Source organism: Brachyhypopomus gauderio, chromosome 5 (genome assembly GCF_052324685.1).
Source record: "Brachyhypopomus gauderio isolate BG-103 chromosome 5, BGAUD_0.2, whole genome shotgun sequence".
NCBI classification, from domain to species: Eukaryota; Metazoa; Chordata; class Actinopteri; order Gymnotiformes; family Hypopomidae; genus Brachyhypopomus; species Brachyhypopomus gauderio.
In genome coordinates, this window is record NC_135215.1 from 28,060,106 (window position 1) to 28,077,387 (window position 17,282).

General features: G+C 43.3%; 1 long non-coding RNA gene across 4 annotated transcripts in view; it reads right to left on the reverse strand.

Moving 5' to 3' along the window:
• Window positions 1–484: 484 nt before the first annotated feature.
• LOC143515002 (uncharacterized) overlaps window positions 485–17,282 on the reverse strand; it is a 35,710-nt gene continuing 18,912 nt past the window's right edge. For 3 of the 4 annotated variants that reach the window (XR_013131001.1, XR_013130999.1, XR_013131002.1), the window contains 2 exons: window positions 8,008–8,112; window positions 5,439–7,827 (listed from right to left, as the gene is read on the reverse strand). This is a non-coding gene — a long non-coding RNA (uncharacterized LOC143515002). Of the gene's footprint in view, window positions 769–5,438; window positions 7,828–8,007; window positions 8,113–17,282 lie in introns of those variants that run through there. The other variant, XR_013131000.1, reaches the window with a different exon arrangement.

The window sequence follows — 17,282 nt, forward strand, 5'->3', positions numbered from 1 at the left end:
CATTCTCCAACCACCAAGGTGTCATGCCTGGCCCTTGATTTACTATACCTACGCAAAACTCGTAAACTCTTTATTATTTCCCTATTGGCTTCATTAAACACAGTACAGTGCTAGATGTGGTTTAATTTTCTTATTACACTACTGCACTAGTCACTGTCAGTACCCACACGCATTAAGAGCCTTGTTCATATGTAGCCCCACTCTGCTCTTTCAGTCTTGTGAGGTCCTAATGAGGACTGCCATTGGAAGCATGTGCTTTATTTGGCTCTGCTTTTCAAAGAGCCAAGGGTAACTGCGTTCCTAGCCAGGGAACATCTTTAGCGCCTTGGGTTATGGGTGGAGCAGAACTTTTCAGCCTGCGATAAGAACTGTTCAGAGATCTTGCTGAAAGGTGATGTGTGGCACTTTATACAAAGTGACAGAGTGGTGGTAAATAAGAAAACAAGGTACTTTAGAAAGTAGGGTATATTTTATTTTTCCAAGTAACATGGAAAACACTTGGGAGTTATCAATGAAACTTAATGATTCTAAACTGGGTAAAATAGAGGATGAAAGCCATTCTGCTTTCATTGTTTCTGTTCCACTGAGATTAAAGGGACAATAATTGCACAGATATTTTCATATGTTTTGTAAATGAAAGTAGGAAAGATATGTATAGCCTTCCAGAGAACTGAAGAGAGTCAGTGGCCCAACATTTGCAGCACATTGAGAACTGGAGCAGTCAGGATGGGAATGCTAGGTCCGCTCCCACTCCACTCTGGCTCTGGCCTAGAAAGGGACCCAAAGCAAACATAAGAGAAGTGTGCTAGCATGTCTGCTTTTTGGTCAAACTGTCCTCCTTGAGGTGCATGAAATCATCAGATGTGTTCTCACATATGCTCTGTGAATGATCAGCATTACAGTTTTTGTCTACTGCTTGCAACAGAAAGTTTTTTTTTCTTGCAGTAATATACAGAAACATTTCAACATGCTTTCATGCAACTAGATGATGACTTTAGACCTGGACTGTTACAGGAACAGAGAGAATCGGGTCTCTACTAATCCCCAATCCGAAGGAGAGGAATCTGCCATGCAGGGGATGAACTCTTCTGCCTTACATATCTTTGAACAGTATTCAAAGATTTTGTTTACAGAACCTGGGGAAAATCTGCACGGGAGCACAATCTCTCATGGGAGCTTCTCCAATTAATCTAATCTCTTGCCTGAGTGCTGTGCTCTAGACAAACAAACACACATCCAATAAGATTTCTGATATTTATAAGCAAAGGATAATTAAACTAAGCTTTGAGGTCAATTTTTTAAATGAATGATTTATGAGTGTACCGGTTTCTTAGTTTCAAGACCAAAACTTTGATTTAGGACTTTCTCTTGTATTGTTTTGAGGGTTATTTGAGGTCAGTCACTGCTATGTCACTGCAGTAACATAAATCCTGGATTAATCCTGAGCTGGGATTTGAATAAAGAGCTAAAAAGCAGCACTCTGTGTACCATGCCTGACTTGACATGGTCCCTGCCCTCGTCTTCTGATTCTGCTGGCCTTACATCTGCTTAGTGGGTGTAAGGCATTATAAATGGAGTGTAGCCAGAGGCCATGGGCTTCAAGCCACATATTGGGGAGGTTGATATTTTTTTTAATCAGTGGCAAAAAGTGCTTTTCGGCAAGATATTTAAATGTGTGGCAGTTTACGGTATTGATGTTCCAGTGACAATATCGCATGTAGAGCCAAGGCAGTGAAATTGGCTTTAACGTTTGGAGAAGGAGAGCATGTTTCAAATATGAGCTCTTCATTTGTGTTTAGTGAAAGAAATAACCGCAAGACAGGACACGGTAAGGTTTACACGTCTCCTTCATTCATGCTTCACATGCGCCACGAAGCAGACTGGTTATCAGTTCCACAGTGCTGATGTGGAATTTATGATCACTGGGTCAATACTAAATGCTGTAGTGTATCAGCATGTACTAATGACACTTCAATTCTGCGTGCAATACCTTATATCTGTGTGTCAGCACAGAGACTCAATATTCAGTGACTCAGACTTGGACTCAGCTGTCACCCCAGTGACTCAGACCTTAATTGAAGTGTCAATTGCTTGATCATGAGAACAAAACTGCTGTGAAAAGTTTGCAAATAACCACGAGAGGCCTTTGAGAAGTACACAGCTCTTGTCTCTTCAAACTCCTCTGTCCAGATTTGCAAATAATTGGCGAAACTTGGAGACATGCTCTGAGTAAACTGTTCAGATGATGTGTTTTCATTTATAACAGGCACCAGAGGGGCAGCCTAATGGCAAACTGACTGAAGGCTAAACTGAGGTGTTCTTAATGAGAGTGAAGCCGTATGGAGGAAAAACTATGAACAGCCAAAGCCTGTTCACAAAACATAAACGACTTTCAGCCTCTAAGTTGTAATGAAACATGACGTTCTATGACATTCTACTAGTATATTAGTAGGCCTATATAGTACCACTAAGAGACAGAAAGCTGTTAATTCCATGGAATAGTAGCACATAGATCAGATTAATATTATTCCTAACATGCCATAATTGGTGTTTAGTCATTTATCTTTATTATGCAATGTGAAAGATCCAAGCTTCACATGGATTAAAGGTAACAGATGGGTTTATGGACTACAAGTAAGCTAATTAGCTATGTATTATTATTAAATGAAGAGAAGCTATACAAAGGATATTATAAAGAATAGAGACACATTTGGTCAAGATGAAACTTGGAAGAGTACTGGACATTTAAAAGGGGCTCTAGAGATATGCTGTATTAAACCCTGCATGCCTTCCGTTGACCAGTCAAAAATAAGCATATGCAAAAAGTATGGAGCTTTTTTAGTGTCACCAGAACCTGAAATCATTATTACTTGAAAAAACAGTCTATAAAATTCATTCAGGCATGCAAAAATTCAAGTTAAAATTCAGGTTCAGGTCGAAATTCAGGTTCTGGTCGAAATTCAGGTTCAGGTCAAAATTCAGGTTTGGGTCGAAATTCAGGTTTGGGTCGAAATTCAGGTTCAGGTTGAAATTCAGGTTCAGGTTGAAATTCGCGTCGGGAATGCATCCGGGATACTTAGGATGAGCAAACAAACTCAGAGCTAATTGAACTGCATCTGGCCAATCACAAAACATATCAGAGGTCATTGGAAGGCGCGTCTTTCTGCTAAATTTCCTGTAAGAGTGCGGTCCCTGTTTGGCGTGTAAGTAGCATGTAAGCAGCACAAAAGTGACGACTGTGCCAGCCAGAAATGGCACCTTGTGGCAGCTGCCACATAATCGTGGCACTTAGTGTGTGTGGCCAGTGCTGCTTGACTGTGGCCTCCTTTGTCCAGAAACACCGCCTGCCTCTGCTGACAGACATCTAAAGAGTCTTTTGGGTGAATCTGCGTATTGGCTACTCGCTTAAATCATCCCGACAAGCCCCGAATCGCCATTTGTTGAAATGAAGATGGTTCATAAATTTTGTTTGAAAATTATGTTGAGTGAAAGATACTAGCCGACATCCAGCTAGACAGCTCTAAATTATTAGTTCAGAATACTGTTTAGCGATAACGTCGAAGATTATAGGAGGGTATGTGAATCTACAGTGGTAGACCGTTAATGACAGTACTGTAAATTTAAAGGATTTATTATTATAGATGTATGGTTATCAGTGAATGTTCCTCCACGTAATTTAATCAGCGTAATTTAAACCTCTGCAAGCGAGTGGCATCGCATTTGTAGTATTTGTGCAATTTGTAGTATATTTAGCTACAAATGCGATTCCACTCGCTCGCAGATGCATACCTGAATGAATTTTACACAGTTTTTTCAAGTAATAATGATTTCAGTGTTCTGGTGACACTAAAAAAGCTCCATAAAAAAGCATCCTCCTACATGAAACAAGATTACCAACTGGTGTGTAATCCAGGAGACATCTGATTTTCAGACTAACCCAAAAGTGATTTGATGTATGACATAGCAAGATTCATACAAAGCAAATATTGGCCTCCAGCAAAACAAAAAAGAAAAACAAAAACCAACTCCACGCACTTTAGCTCATGGGCATCTGACTTACATGGTGAGCTGAACAGCAGAGAGCTGAGTTCCATCTCCAAACCATTAGATGCCAACACTGAGGCATCAGCCATGGGCTAATACGGCACATCATTCTGAATGCATCGGGAATGCAGTATTGATATGGGCGTTGTTGCAGTAATGGCAGCATGAGATCCTGTGGGTTGGCTAGAGTTGCTGGATTGTGCAAGTTGTTTATTTCTCTAGAACAACTTCAGCCCAGCATCTGCTGTTCTCTGGATATCTGGCATTTACCCCCATTGGGCACTGAAGTAGATGTTCAGCAGCAGATTGCTCCTCTTGTATTCTTGTCCGTTTTGTTGAATAACTCTTCTGTGACCACAGACCATTGTGTGCACCCTTTGAGGTTGATGTGTTTGTAAGCTTTTATATTTGGTCATCAAAAAGAAAACACATCATACTGCATACTGCATTATGTTTACTAGTCTTGATCATAAAGGGTCTTAATCTTGAAAGTAGAAGACAATTTAGGTCAGTATTCTCTGTTCCCAGCACTGATGGCAATTATCAGGCTGAACACTAAACTGTGTAATGCAACACCCTCTCCAGGACCAAGGGTAAAGAATAGTGACCTAGATCAAATGTGCCTACAGCGTCTTCTCGGTCGTATAACCAACAGGAATGAGAATGGTGTGAGATGAAGAGCATTCGCCCTCTCGTGATGGGTGACCCTGTCAGGGATTAGCATGAGAGACACATCTCATGAGATATACACAGAGACATACGCTTCTTTGATTCTGCTCTCCAGTCCTCAGCTGCTTCATTCACTGGTGTTTGTTTAGTGACTCCTCTTGTGTGCAAAAAAGTGGTTGATATTTCAGACTGAGTAGTCCAGCAGTGCTGATGGTGATGCATTCCTTAGTCTGAGTACCTCTTCTCCATTCTTCTCTGTTTATCATAAAACAGAAAGAGAAATAGATATTGGATGGACCAAAGTAATCACAAAAGGAGATGTCAAGTGAGTGTGATGATTAAGTCAGTAAGTCAGAATGGAGGATACACTTTGGCCTTTTTGTTGTTCCAGGATATTGTTACAGGTACTTCAAGAGCTCTACTGTCTCTCTGTTAGAGTCAGTGAAGTGCAGGAACTGACAGAGTGGTGGCATAAAATATTCATGATGGACTCAATAAAACATTTGCATTCTCTGTGTATTTAAGAATCTGCTTCTTGGTGTGCTGAGAGAAGTAAAATCCCATTCAGCTCTGATGCATGAATTGAAGCTCTCTCTTCCTCACTCTTTCTCTCTCTCTCTCTCTCTCTCTCTCTCTCTCTCTCTCTCTCTCTCTCTCTGTTTCACTGTCCCTCACCCTTCTTCTCCCCTGAGCCCCTCGTCCTTCATGTTTTGTTTTGGGTTTTTTTCTGCTCTGTCAGTCTGTGCTGTGTTGTACCTGTAGGCGGAAGCCGGAATGTCATCCCGGCTTCCTCATTTTAATTTCATTATTCCCTTCATCGTCCCCATGTTATCCCTGAAGACCAACAGAGCATTGCCACGCAGCATGGCCTGATGACACCGCACAAATAGGTACAAAGAGAGCATCGGAGTTGCTTGGCCTTGAGCCGTGTTTGGTGGCATAGCGTGTAACTTGTGAATGAGATTCAGGCCAGGGGCGATATTAACAGAGCTTGCCAGAGCCAGACTAGATATTATAAAGTCATTGGGAAGCTAATCATCCCTTATTAAAGAAAAGGCCAGTGAATTAATGTGTCTAAGGGCCAAATGGGTTCAGAATGCTAAGCAGGATTTCGATGCGTGGGTGTGCAGTGGGTGTGCGGTGGGTGTGAGGTGGGTGTACGGTGGTGTGTGGTGGTGTGTGCGGTGGGTGTACGGTGGGTGTGCGGTGATGTGAGTAGCAGCGGCAGGGCAGTGAGGTGATTGAGGCTGAGACCTGCCAATCACGGCTTCAGCGGCCACTAGAACAGCCAAGGCCTTCAGCCGAGCTCAGCCTCAAAGACGTAGGATGGGGTATGCGAGGAAATCATACCCCATCCTGACACTTTGCCCTAAATGAATGGATTAATAGATTATATATCAAATAGCCTGAAAGCAGAAATGGAGGGATGTGTATATATAAACCTTTATTTGTCTCATAGACCTTCTCTCCCAACTTTTGTTGTTTTCATAAGTACAATATGAAAAGCTTGTTGTGGAGCACTTTAATGGTGCAAAAGGCTAATAAGGAGCTCTGGAGACCTTGAGCTCTTGGAGCACCGAGTTTCTGCTTACTCCTAAATTAGCAGACACAACGGAATTCTCACAGCAATGCTCCAAGGTCTGCTTAAAAACACGAATCGAAGACAGTAGCTATCCTATAAGCAATTTGTGAGACAGAAGAGAAGACTTGTATAAAGATGACAGCCTTAGTGAGCTGCTGCATATGCTTCGCAGAGCGGATGGTAATTCACACTTGTGTGGTCTATCAATGCAGGCACTCGCCACGGAGTTCAGCATGACCCTGGCCATTTTACCTTTTTGCTGCCTGAATGGGTTTATATTCGTTGAGCTTCTCGAAGAGAAGAAATCTGTGCTCACATAATTGTTGGATCACAGCTAAGTGAAGAAATGCTCTGTGCTTGCACAGACACTACAGATTGCACTTTAGTGTGTTGGGAAATAATGCTAAGTGTGGGGACACAGACAGCATCAGAAACCCTGAGCAATTCCTTTGATTTACTGCACAGCCAATGTGGTCCTGAATATTGGAGTAGTGTCCAAGCAGGACACAAGATGGCTAACTTCCTTCCAGATTTTCAGGCGAGGTTTGGGGGGTTTTAGGGGCGGAGAGAGGGTTGCAACTCGCAAGCTTTAATTCTCGGTTGATAAACAGGAGGGAGAGTTTTAGTGCTCTCATTTTAGCATATCTTACTATTACACAACCATATACGTCAAATTCCATTACAGCAGCCCCTACCAAAGCCGCGTGTATCAGATTTTCATCTTCCAGGGCTTTGGTGCTGACATTTTTCACTGATAATAACTCAGACTAGCACAGTAGCTTCCACTGCAGATTTCAGCAAATTGCACTTGGCTTTCAGAGTCTTGCAATCACGTGAAATATTTAGAAAAAGAGAAGAGGCTAGCTGTTTGCCATCTATGCAATTAATAGTATACTTGCTAATACTAGCATTCCATGCATTTAATCAAATGTTAATCTCATAATAAATATTTTTTGTCACTTAAAGGGCATTGATGTGACATGAGTTATAGGTGGACCAGGTTAGCTCTGAATATTTTTCAATAAATTATTTTACATGAATGAAAATGCATATATAAGAATGTGCATTTCAAAAGATCCTGTGTAGGCTGTTGAACATACAGACAACATATTACACTGCATGATTTAATTTTCTTTCAGGAGGCGCTGGTCAGAGCTTGTTGCTCCCGCAGCATAGTTACGGGTGGTGACTGGCATCAGACAGAGTGCAAACCCAAAAATGACGTGTGATGCTGCCGGCCACCAGGACACCAGGACTCTGGTGATTAGTCAGGAGCAATTACATCTTTGGCTGTCCTACAGAAATCCATGGTTGATTAAGCATGAACAGCAGGAGCCCGGGCATATCAGCAGAACCCCTGCCAGCCTCCCGGGGGGTTCTAAGAAAGTGCGTGCTCTTAAAACTGCATTAGCACTGACACTGAACGATGGAGCCCCGCACCAAAGTCATCTATATCCTCTGAGACCTGCCAGCGTCGTACTCGTCCCGTCCTGTATTGGGTTCTGCTGAGAGGCTTCATGGTCGTCCTCTACCTGCAAAAAACAAATTCATTTAGGAGACAGATATGATTTGTATTAAGTGGCCAGTAGTGTGCAGTACAGATCACCAACTGCCCTTGGCTTTAAAGAACGTTGCACTACATTTGCAACTCTTTCATCAGATCCTCAGGCCAATCACACACCGGTAGTCACTTTTATTCAGTTGTTATATACCTGTACGTGCACACCAGCAGTGATCAAATCACTCAGCGTTGCTTGCAGGGACGAACGATTGCTGATTGCTGGTGGGTGGTTCCAAGCAAACGATGCCAGGTGTTTCTAAAGGAACAGGAAACAATAAAACCTACCAGTCACTGTGAAGTATCTACAGTATGTTTATTTACACTCTTACCTTTGCCTTCAAAACCACATCAAGTCAGGGATTTTGTAGGATTATCATCATTTTTATATGTAGGTTGAAACAGTCATTAACTGAAACAAACAGCTGTGTTGGAGGCTTAGAACTAGCTGAGAAAGTGTTACCGCTGTGACGTTATGGAAGTGATTGGATTCATGTCACATGTCATACACCATCGCAAGACCGCAACAAGACGCAAGGTGGTTATACTGCATCGACTAGGTCTCTGCCAGGCAAAGGGTTCAAAGCAGACTGGGGTTTCAAGATGGGCTGCAAAAGCTTGTTTGAAGAAGCACAAAGAAACGAGCCTCGCTGAGGACCATAGACGCAATGGTCAGCCAAGGAGACATAGTGCAGCAGATGTTTATATTCCTTTGAAATGGGAAGAGGTCCAGCAAGACCACCAGCTCAGAGCTGGCAGAAACCAGTAGGACACTGGTGCACCATCTACTGTTTAGAAATGTCTGTCCAGAAATGGTTTTTCATGGAAGAATTACAGCCAAAAAGCCAAACCTTGAAACATGAAAACAATTTTTCATGAAAACATTGGGGTGCAGAAAAATAGCAGCAGGTCTCTGGAATGATGAGTCAAAATGTGGAACATTTGGCTGCTACAGAAGGCAGTTTGTTCACTGAAGGGCTGAAGAGTGGTCCAATAATGAGTGTCTGCAGGCAACTGTGAAGCATGCTGGACATTCCTTGCAAGGTTGGGGCTATATTTCAACAAATGGTTTGGGATTTGATCAGGATTCATGGTGTCCTCAATGCTGAGAAATATAGGCAGATACATCATGCATATGTATATGTGCATATGATCAGGGAGATGTCTGAATGGATCCAAATGTATTCTGCAGAAGGTACAGCCACATGGAAGTAATGATATGGCCCCCACAGAGCCCTGATCTCAACATCATGGAGTCTGTCTGGGATTTACCTGGAGACAGAAGAATTTGAGCAAGCTTGCATCCACTGAAGATCTGTGTTGGTTAGTTTTCCATGTCTGGAACAACCTACCAAGAGCAGATTGTCTTTCATCATTATCCCCTCATTAACAAACCTGGTGATTGGCCCAATAGAATCCCCGGCAGTCGAACATTGGAGGCGCAACTTATACTTTAAGAGTCTACATGCTGGAGTATGAAGTGGAATATTTTTTGGACGACCTACACGAGACAGCTTGCAAATTGAGATCTTGCACCTAACATATTTTGCACATGCTGAGTAGCAGTTTTGATTGGCTATCTGGGGTGACTACAGTGTTTATTGGTTAATGCTGTTAGTCTTTGGTTTAAGCCTGTTTTTATGCTTCGCTTTTGTTGCTTTTGCTCTGCTTTTATCGCTTAAAGAGATTTTAAAATCTGCTTGTGACATATATTATCTGATGAGTCATTTCTTGTTGACACTGATGTGTGGGTTCTGGGCAGGTAAGATAGGGTGCCGTTTGTTTTCTTTTGGTTCTTTATCTTTCTTTTCTTGGGTGCCGCCCTCACCCACATTTCCCTTATCCCCATGTTGGTTTATGTCATTGTCAAAAGCCAGTAGTCATTAAAATGATTGGATACATTTGTGCTTTTTGTAGTGTGTTGATTAAAGAAATACTTCTGTATTGTTGCCACCCCCCTTTTGGCGCCTAGACATTAAATGAGATGTGTACACACACACACACACACATATACACACACACACAGATTGCCCCTCCTCAGAGCTTATTAATTATTTGTTTGTTGGCCTCTACACCCCTGCAAACGGTGGTCAGACACACACAGAAAGCCCCGTCCCTCGTTTTCCCTGGCAAATTTTATTTCTCATGAAAGCACTCTGACATTTCTCACTGAATTAAGGAATTAAAAAAAACATTGTTTTTCATGAACCTGATGCCATGTATCTGGAACACTGAGGGAATGGTTTAGGGATTGCAGGGTGAATCCAGGTTTCCTTGTTTGTTCAGACAGGCAGACAGACTGAATAACTCTCCTTGAGTCTTTGTCTTACTTTCCTTTGTTCTTTTGCTTGTTCTTTTTTCCTTCTTTTGTTATTGAACCCTGAGGGGAAATTCATTTGCAACATAGAATAAAATGTTGAAGATAAAGAGTGCATATATGCAACTAATTAGAATATGTGTGCATTATAAATCGCATCTTCACAAAGTGCAGAAGAGAGTGCACCTACATAAGTTATACCTACTTAAGAAAAGTGGAAAGAGCCTTGTGTGTGCTCCATAAACATTAAACATTTTGAGACAGTGAAGTAAAGAACAAGCTGGTCTATAGGCAGGACTTATTTGGAGCATGATAGCAGTGGTGATTGGTCTCAGTGCTGCTCTGCATGACAGCAGTGGTGACTGGTTTCAGTGATGCTCTACATGATGGCAGTGGTGACTAGTTTCAGTGCTGCTCTACATGATAGCAGTGGTGATTGGTCTCAGTGCTGCTCTGCATGACAGCAGTGGTGACTGGTTTCAGGGCTGCTCTACATGATGGCAGTGGTGACTGGTTTCAGTGATGCTCTACATGATGGCAGTGGTGACTAGTTTCAGTGCTGCTCTACATGATAGCAGTGGTGACTGGTCTCAGGGATTCTCTACATGATGACAGTGGTGACTAGTCTCAAGGCTGCTCTACATGATGGCATTGGTGACTGGTCTCAAGGCTGCTCTACATGATGGCATTGGTGACTGGTCTCAGGGCTGCTCTGATGGCAGTGGTGACTGGTCTCAGAGCTGCTCTACATGATGCACATTCACCCAGCAACTCCTTACTGATGTTAAACTGCAAGTTGTTTTCTCTGTTCGACAAGACGAGGTTCTCCATCAGCCTGTACTCTGATTGGCCCACTTTGATGTGTCCTAAAATTAATGTACCAGAGAATGAAAGCAGGTGGCATGAGCAGGTGTTATGCTTATTGATCCTAGGTGATTTCAACATTCATGTGTGTTGCCCATTGAAACCAATGGCCAAGGATTTTATCCATCTCCTGGATTCTTTTGGTTCTACACACAGTCACGGTCATACATAGGATCTTATTCTTTCATATGGTTTCTTAGTTGAGAAGGATATTAGCTTTTCTGACCATAAATCAATAACTTTTAATTTAGTGCTGCCTAATAAGATGGTTCCTGGTAGAACATCAGGAAAACTTTCCCGAATATTCAGACCTTTGTTCAGCTGATCAGTTTTCCATAGCATATACAGATACTCTTAACAATTCTGACCCTGTAAACTTGTCTCAGATAGGCATTGAAGAGGGGTGGACTCATTTTATTCTTCATGTACTAAAATTCTTGATGTTACTGCCCCTTATAAAGTTAAACGTCCTAGATCTAGCACACAACCTTGGGTAAACGACGAGATTAGAACATTTTTACAGTTTTTTTTTACAGATAAAATAAAACACATTAGACAGCATATTATACCCCAGATTAGTGAGCCTGTTACATATAAGCTGTTACGGAACAGCTCCGGACCCTTCCCTGTGGGCGTGTGTCTACGTCGTCTGTGTCCTGCTGTCTGCGTCGGTGGATCCTCGTGGGTGTGGTTGTTTGTGTGTGTTCATCCGTCCCACCTGTGGCTCGTCTCGTAATCACTCGGGGCTCATGTGGTCTGTCTATTTAATGTGCGTTCGCGCAGTGTCTTGTGCTTGTCGTTGTCTTTAGTCTGCACGTTACGTGTGTGTGTTAGTGTTGATGTATTTCCGTGTTGCGTTGTATTGCGCAACACATGAATAAAGCAGTGACGTTGTATTCAAAGCCAAGGATTCGTGTCTCATCCTTCGTGCGGAGCCCAGCGTTACATAAGCCATGTATGTCAACATTCAAAAGCTTCAAACCAGTGTCCATGGCAACATTCAAAAGCTTCAAACCAGTGTCCCTTTTACAGTTAAGAGATACAGTCTTTAAAATGAAGGCAACTACTTCACCGCTAGATGTTATCCCATCATGGCTGCTTAAAGAAGCTTTTGATGTTTTAGGACAAAATCTTGTAACAATTATAAAAAAGTCTCAACACAGCTACTGTTCCTGTTCGTTTTAAACATGCTGTTGTTCAACCCCTCTTAAAAAAATCATAATCTTGACTCAGAAGCCCTGTGCAATTATAGACCTATTTCCAAATTATTATTTTTATCTAAGATTTTAGAAAAGGTTATATTTAAGCAGTATATTTAAGTTGCGAATAACGCGTTAGGTAACGGTGTAATTTTGTCAGTAACGGGACAATATAATTAATTACTTTTCCTGTCGTAACAACACCGTTGACGTTACTGGTCATTAAAAGCGGTGCGTTACTATATATTGATGTACTAACAGTAATCCGAGCAGACCCCTGCCCAGGCTAGTGAGGAGTAACAGATCTCGATAGGTCACAGTTCTCGGTGTAACACCTGTTTAACTTAACAAGTCAGTAAGCGATTGGCTAAGGCAGCGTTAGGGTAGCCAATCAGAGCCAGTGTTTTTACACGCGTGCCGAAGCACACCAGTGACTCTGGTGACACGCGACACAAACGGAGAAGAGGCAGAAATGGCGAGTCAGGAGCAAGGTGAAGAAAAGTTAGCATTTTCAAGGTGGCGATATAAACATTATTTAAGAAAATACTTTAAGTTCCTGAATGTCTACCAGACTGGGTATTTGATTTATTTAATTAAGAATAGAGGTTTTATTGTTAAGTTTACTTCTGTTGTGAATAAACCAGTTGTCTCAGGTTGAGAGAATTTAATTTAATGTCATAGATGTAAATGCACTTTATATAGTGTAACTGTTTACTTTTGCTTTTTTTTCTTTTTTTTTTTACTTTTACAAAGATTTGGGATTTTAAAGGATTTTATCCTGCACTGGTGTGACGTTTGTGGGTCGGCGAAAGACGAGACACAGAATCCTTCTTGACTGACGTCACTTTTGCGTTTATTTACGAATATAGCGCAATTTGCGCCACGGAGAACACTCACACAAACACAACGTGTAAACTCTAGACAACGACGAGCACAAGACACTGCGCGAGCGCACATTAAATAGACAGACCACATTAGCCCCATGTGATTACGAGACGATTCACAGGTGAGACACATTATTCACACAACATAGCCTTCACCACAGAGTTCCGCAGACGCAGACAAAGCACGTGGACAACGTTTACACACGCCCAAAAGGGAGGGGCCGGGGTCCTCAACGTGACAGACGCCCCCTCCAAGGGCACTACCCGTCCCGGGGTGCCAACAGGACCGAGTGCCCCGAACCCACGACGATGGGCGGATCCGACGCGCTCAGTCCTGCGTCTGGGAGGTGACCGCCCTCGGGGAAGCGTCCGCCACGGACCGCCTAGAACACCCTCCCTGGGAACACAGGGGAAAAGACGTTAGACAACGGCACGGTTACAAAAACACAAACAGGCACGCTTACACACATAGACACAAACGGGAAGAGGGGGTTAGGTACACATACGGGTAGACTTACGAACACAGGCACACACACACATGAAATAGGCGCCAGGCTGCGCGCCAGAAGGAGAGCGATGAGGGGAGTGAGATCGGGAGCCACTGGTGCTGCAGGCGCTGCGGTTGGCGGTGCTCCTCCTGCCCTTGCTGCAAACCCTCCACCGGGCGCAGCGCGGTTGGCCGACGTGGCAGGTGCAGCGCGGTTGGCCGACGCGCCAGGTGCAGCGCGGTTGGCCGACGCGCCAGTTGCAGCGCGGTTGGTCCCACCCCTCGGTGGGCCGTACGGGAAACCCTCCTCGCCCGAGGATCTCCCTCCGGACCTGGCAGTGGGAGTGGCTTCCTCCGTCTCCATCTCCTTGTCACTGCCACGGCTCCAGCTCATGGGCTGTCCCGAGCTGCCACCCCGGGAACAGTCCATGTCGCTGGCTGGGGAGAGCTCGGAGGACGAACCCGCCTCTGGACTCTTCCTCTTCGCCGTCCCGGCGGACAGTTCCGAGGGGGAAGGGCTCTCCTCCTCCTCCGTGTAGGAGCCCTCGGACGGAGGGTACTCCCCATTCTCCTCCTCCTCCCCACCGTCTTCCTCGGGGCATGCGGAGCACTCCGACGGGGAGGGGTACTCCTCCTCGTCACACTCTTGCTCCTCGCCCTCCTCGACGGGGGGAGAGGGAACTACGGGCGGAGGGAGGTAGTCCTCCTCCTCTGACTCCTCCTCCTCCTCTTCACCGTAGTCGACGGTGGAGACATCGTCTAGCGACGGAGGGTAGGCTTCCTCCCCCTCCCCACCGTAGTCGACGGTGGAGGCTTCGCCTAGAGACGGAGGGTAGCCCTCTTCCTCATCACCTTCCTCCTCAGAGTCCTCCTCCCCAAACTCGCTCTCTGGGGTAGTGTCTGTGGCGCAGAACACGTAGGATCCTACCCGCAGAGGAGAAAGAGCGCGGGATGGAGGAGGTTTTTTCTGTCGCTCTCGCCAAGTCTGTACCGCCCCCTCACGGATCATCTCCGCTATCTCGGGGTCGGTCGTTGCCCGTGCTGAAGCCAGCTGGAACGCGCAGACCGGGTCCTGTTCCAACTGTTCCAAGGTTGGTGTGGCTTCGCAGCGCGGTGGCGAGGAGGGAGCGTGGTGATGCCGCTTGCTGGGGCGCTGGCTCTTCTTTGGCCGGGTTGTGTAGCCTGGCATCGTTCTTGCTGTCTCGAAAACGGCTCGTCGTTCTGTGACGTTTGTGGGTCGGCGAAAGACGAGACACAGAATCCTTCTTGACTGACGTCACTTTTGCGTTTATTTACGAATATAGCGCAATTTGCGCCACGGAGAACACTCACACAAACACAACGTGTAAACTCTAGACAACGACGAGCACAAGACACTGCGCGAGCGCACATTAAATAGACAGACCACATTAGCCCCATGTGATTACGAGACGATTCACAGGTGAGACACATTATTCACACAACATAGCCTTCACCACAGAGTTCCGCAGACGCAGACAAAGCACGTGGACAACGTTTACACACGCCCAAAAGGGAGGGGCCGGGGTCCTCAACGTGACAACTGGTCTGTTAATGTGCAATACATATAAAAAGTTAAACACCTTTTTGATCTACTAATTTCAACTGACTGTGAAAACTGCTTTTTCAAAAAAATCCTTATTCATTGGCATATCACTTTTTTTACTGTAATGCAAATAGTTACTTTCCCTGGTAACGAGTTACTTTTATTATAGAGTAATTCAGTTACTGACTCAGTTACTTTTTTGAACAAGTAGTGAGTAACTATAACTAATTACTTTTTTAAAGTAACGTTCCCAACACTGTATTTAAGCAGCTTATAGATTTTTTAAAAATATGAATAATATTTATGAAGCTTTTCAATCTGGTTTTAGATCAAAACATAGCACAGAAACCGCACTCTTAAAAGTGACTAATGATTTGCTACTTGCCAGTGATCATGGTGATTGCTGTATTTTGGTTTTATTAGATTTAAGCTCCGCATTTGACAGTGGACCATACTATACTTATTGAGCATCTGAAGTACTGTGTCGGTCTAAGTGGTACGGCTCTTGATTGGTTTATCTCAGATAGGACTTTCTCTGTTAACATCGCTGATCAATTTTTCTGTTCTGTAACTATGGCTTCTGGTGTTCCACAGGGGTCTATTTTAGGGCCTGTACTATTCTCAATATACATGTTACCATTAGTGCAAATAATACAGAAATATGACATTTCTTTTCATTGTTATGCTGATGATGTACAGCTGTATCTTCCCTTAAAATTAAATAACCAGAGCTCCATAAAAAGGTTGCATGATTGTATCCTGGACATTAAAACATGGATGAATAATAATTTTCCCCAACTTAATGACAGGAAAACAGGTTGTTTTGTGTGGTTCGTCCAAATTAGCACAAACCATTAAAATTTATTTAGGCTTTCTAAATGTTCAATGTCACGTAAGGAATCTGGGGGTAATTTTTGATGCAGAGTTGAAATTTGATAAACAAATTAGTACAGTTGACAGAAATAGCTTTTTTCAATTAGGAAGTACTGCCAAAATAAAATAATTTGTTACTTCGCATGAAGTAGAGATAATTATTCTTGCTTTTATTACTTCCCGTTTGGACTACTGTAATTCCTTATATTATGGAATAAGCCAATCCTCTGTTAATCGTTTGCAGCTTGTCCAGAATGCAGCAGCCCACCTTCTCTTGGGTATAAAGAAAAGAGAACATATTACCCCAACTATAGCTTCTCTCCATTGGCTTCCTGTGAAATTCAGAATGGAGTCCAAAGTTTTATTGCTTGTTTTTAAAGCCCTGAATGTAATATTACGGGATATGCTTGTACCGTACCGTACACTGCTCCTCAGTCACTCGAGAGTCCCTCAAGTTCAGTTTAAAAAAAAGGAGATCGTGCTTTTTTGACTGCGGCACCAAGAATTTGGAACACTTTACCCCTAGAATTGAGACAATCAACATCTTTAATTTGTTATATATCTAAGCTTAAAACACATTTTTATTCTCTTGCTTTTGAAAACAACTAACGTTGTTGTGTGATTGTGATGATATGTGTACTGTAAAGCTTTTGGTCTATATTGGACACATGTAAGAAGGAGGATATACGAGTGGGATTTTTTACAATATGAGGTTTTGAAAACAACTAACGTTGTTGTGTGATTGTGATGATATGTGTACTGTAAAGCTTTTGGTCTATATTGGACACATGTAAGAAGGAGGAGATACGAGTGGGATTTTTTACAATATGAGGTATGTAAAGCACTTTGGTTAACACCCTGTGTTTTTAAATGTGCTGTAAATAAAGTGAACTTGAACTTAAAGTTCAGATAGTTAAGAGGAAATGTGGTAGAACAGTTCCATAAGGAACATCTGTGGCTTTCTCTAGGAGACCACTGGGGTAGCATAATGCAACACCTTGAACGTATTCCCCAGTCGTAGAGGTAGTGAAATGGTTTTGAAGGCACTAAAGGGATCAAAGAACATAATCTTGACAGTCGCGCTGGCTTTATCCAGGTGTGAGCAGGCTCTATGAAGAATGAGGATCTCTGTGTGGTAGGCGCACTAGGTTCAGACAGTCAGTAGCCATTAATCGATAGACATTTGAAGACCTGTGTCTCAATCGTATTTGCGATATGTGAAGTGAGAATAACTGGTCTAA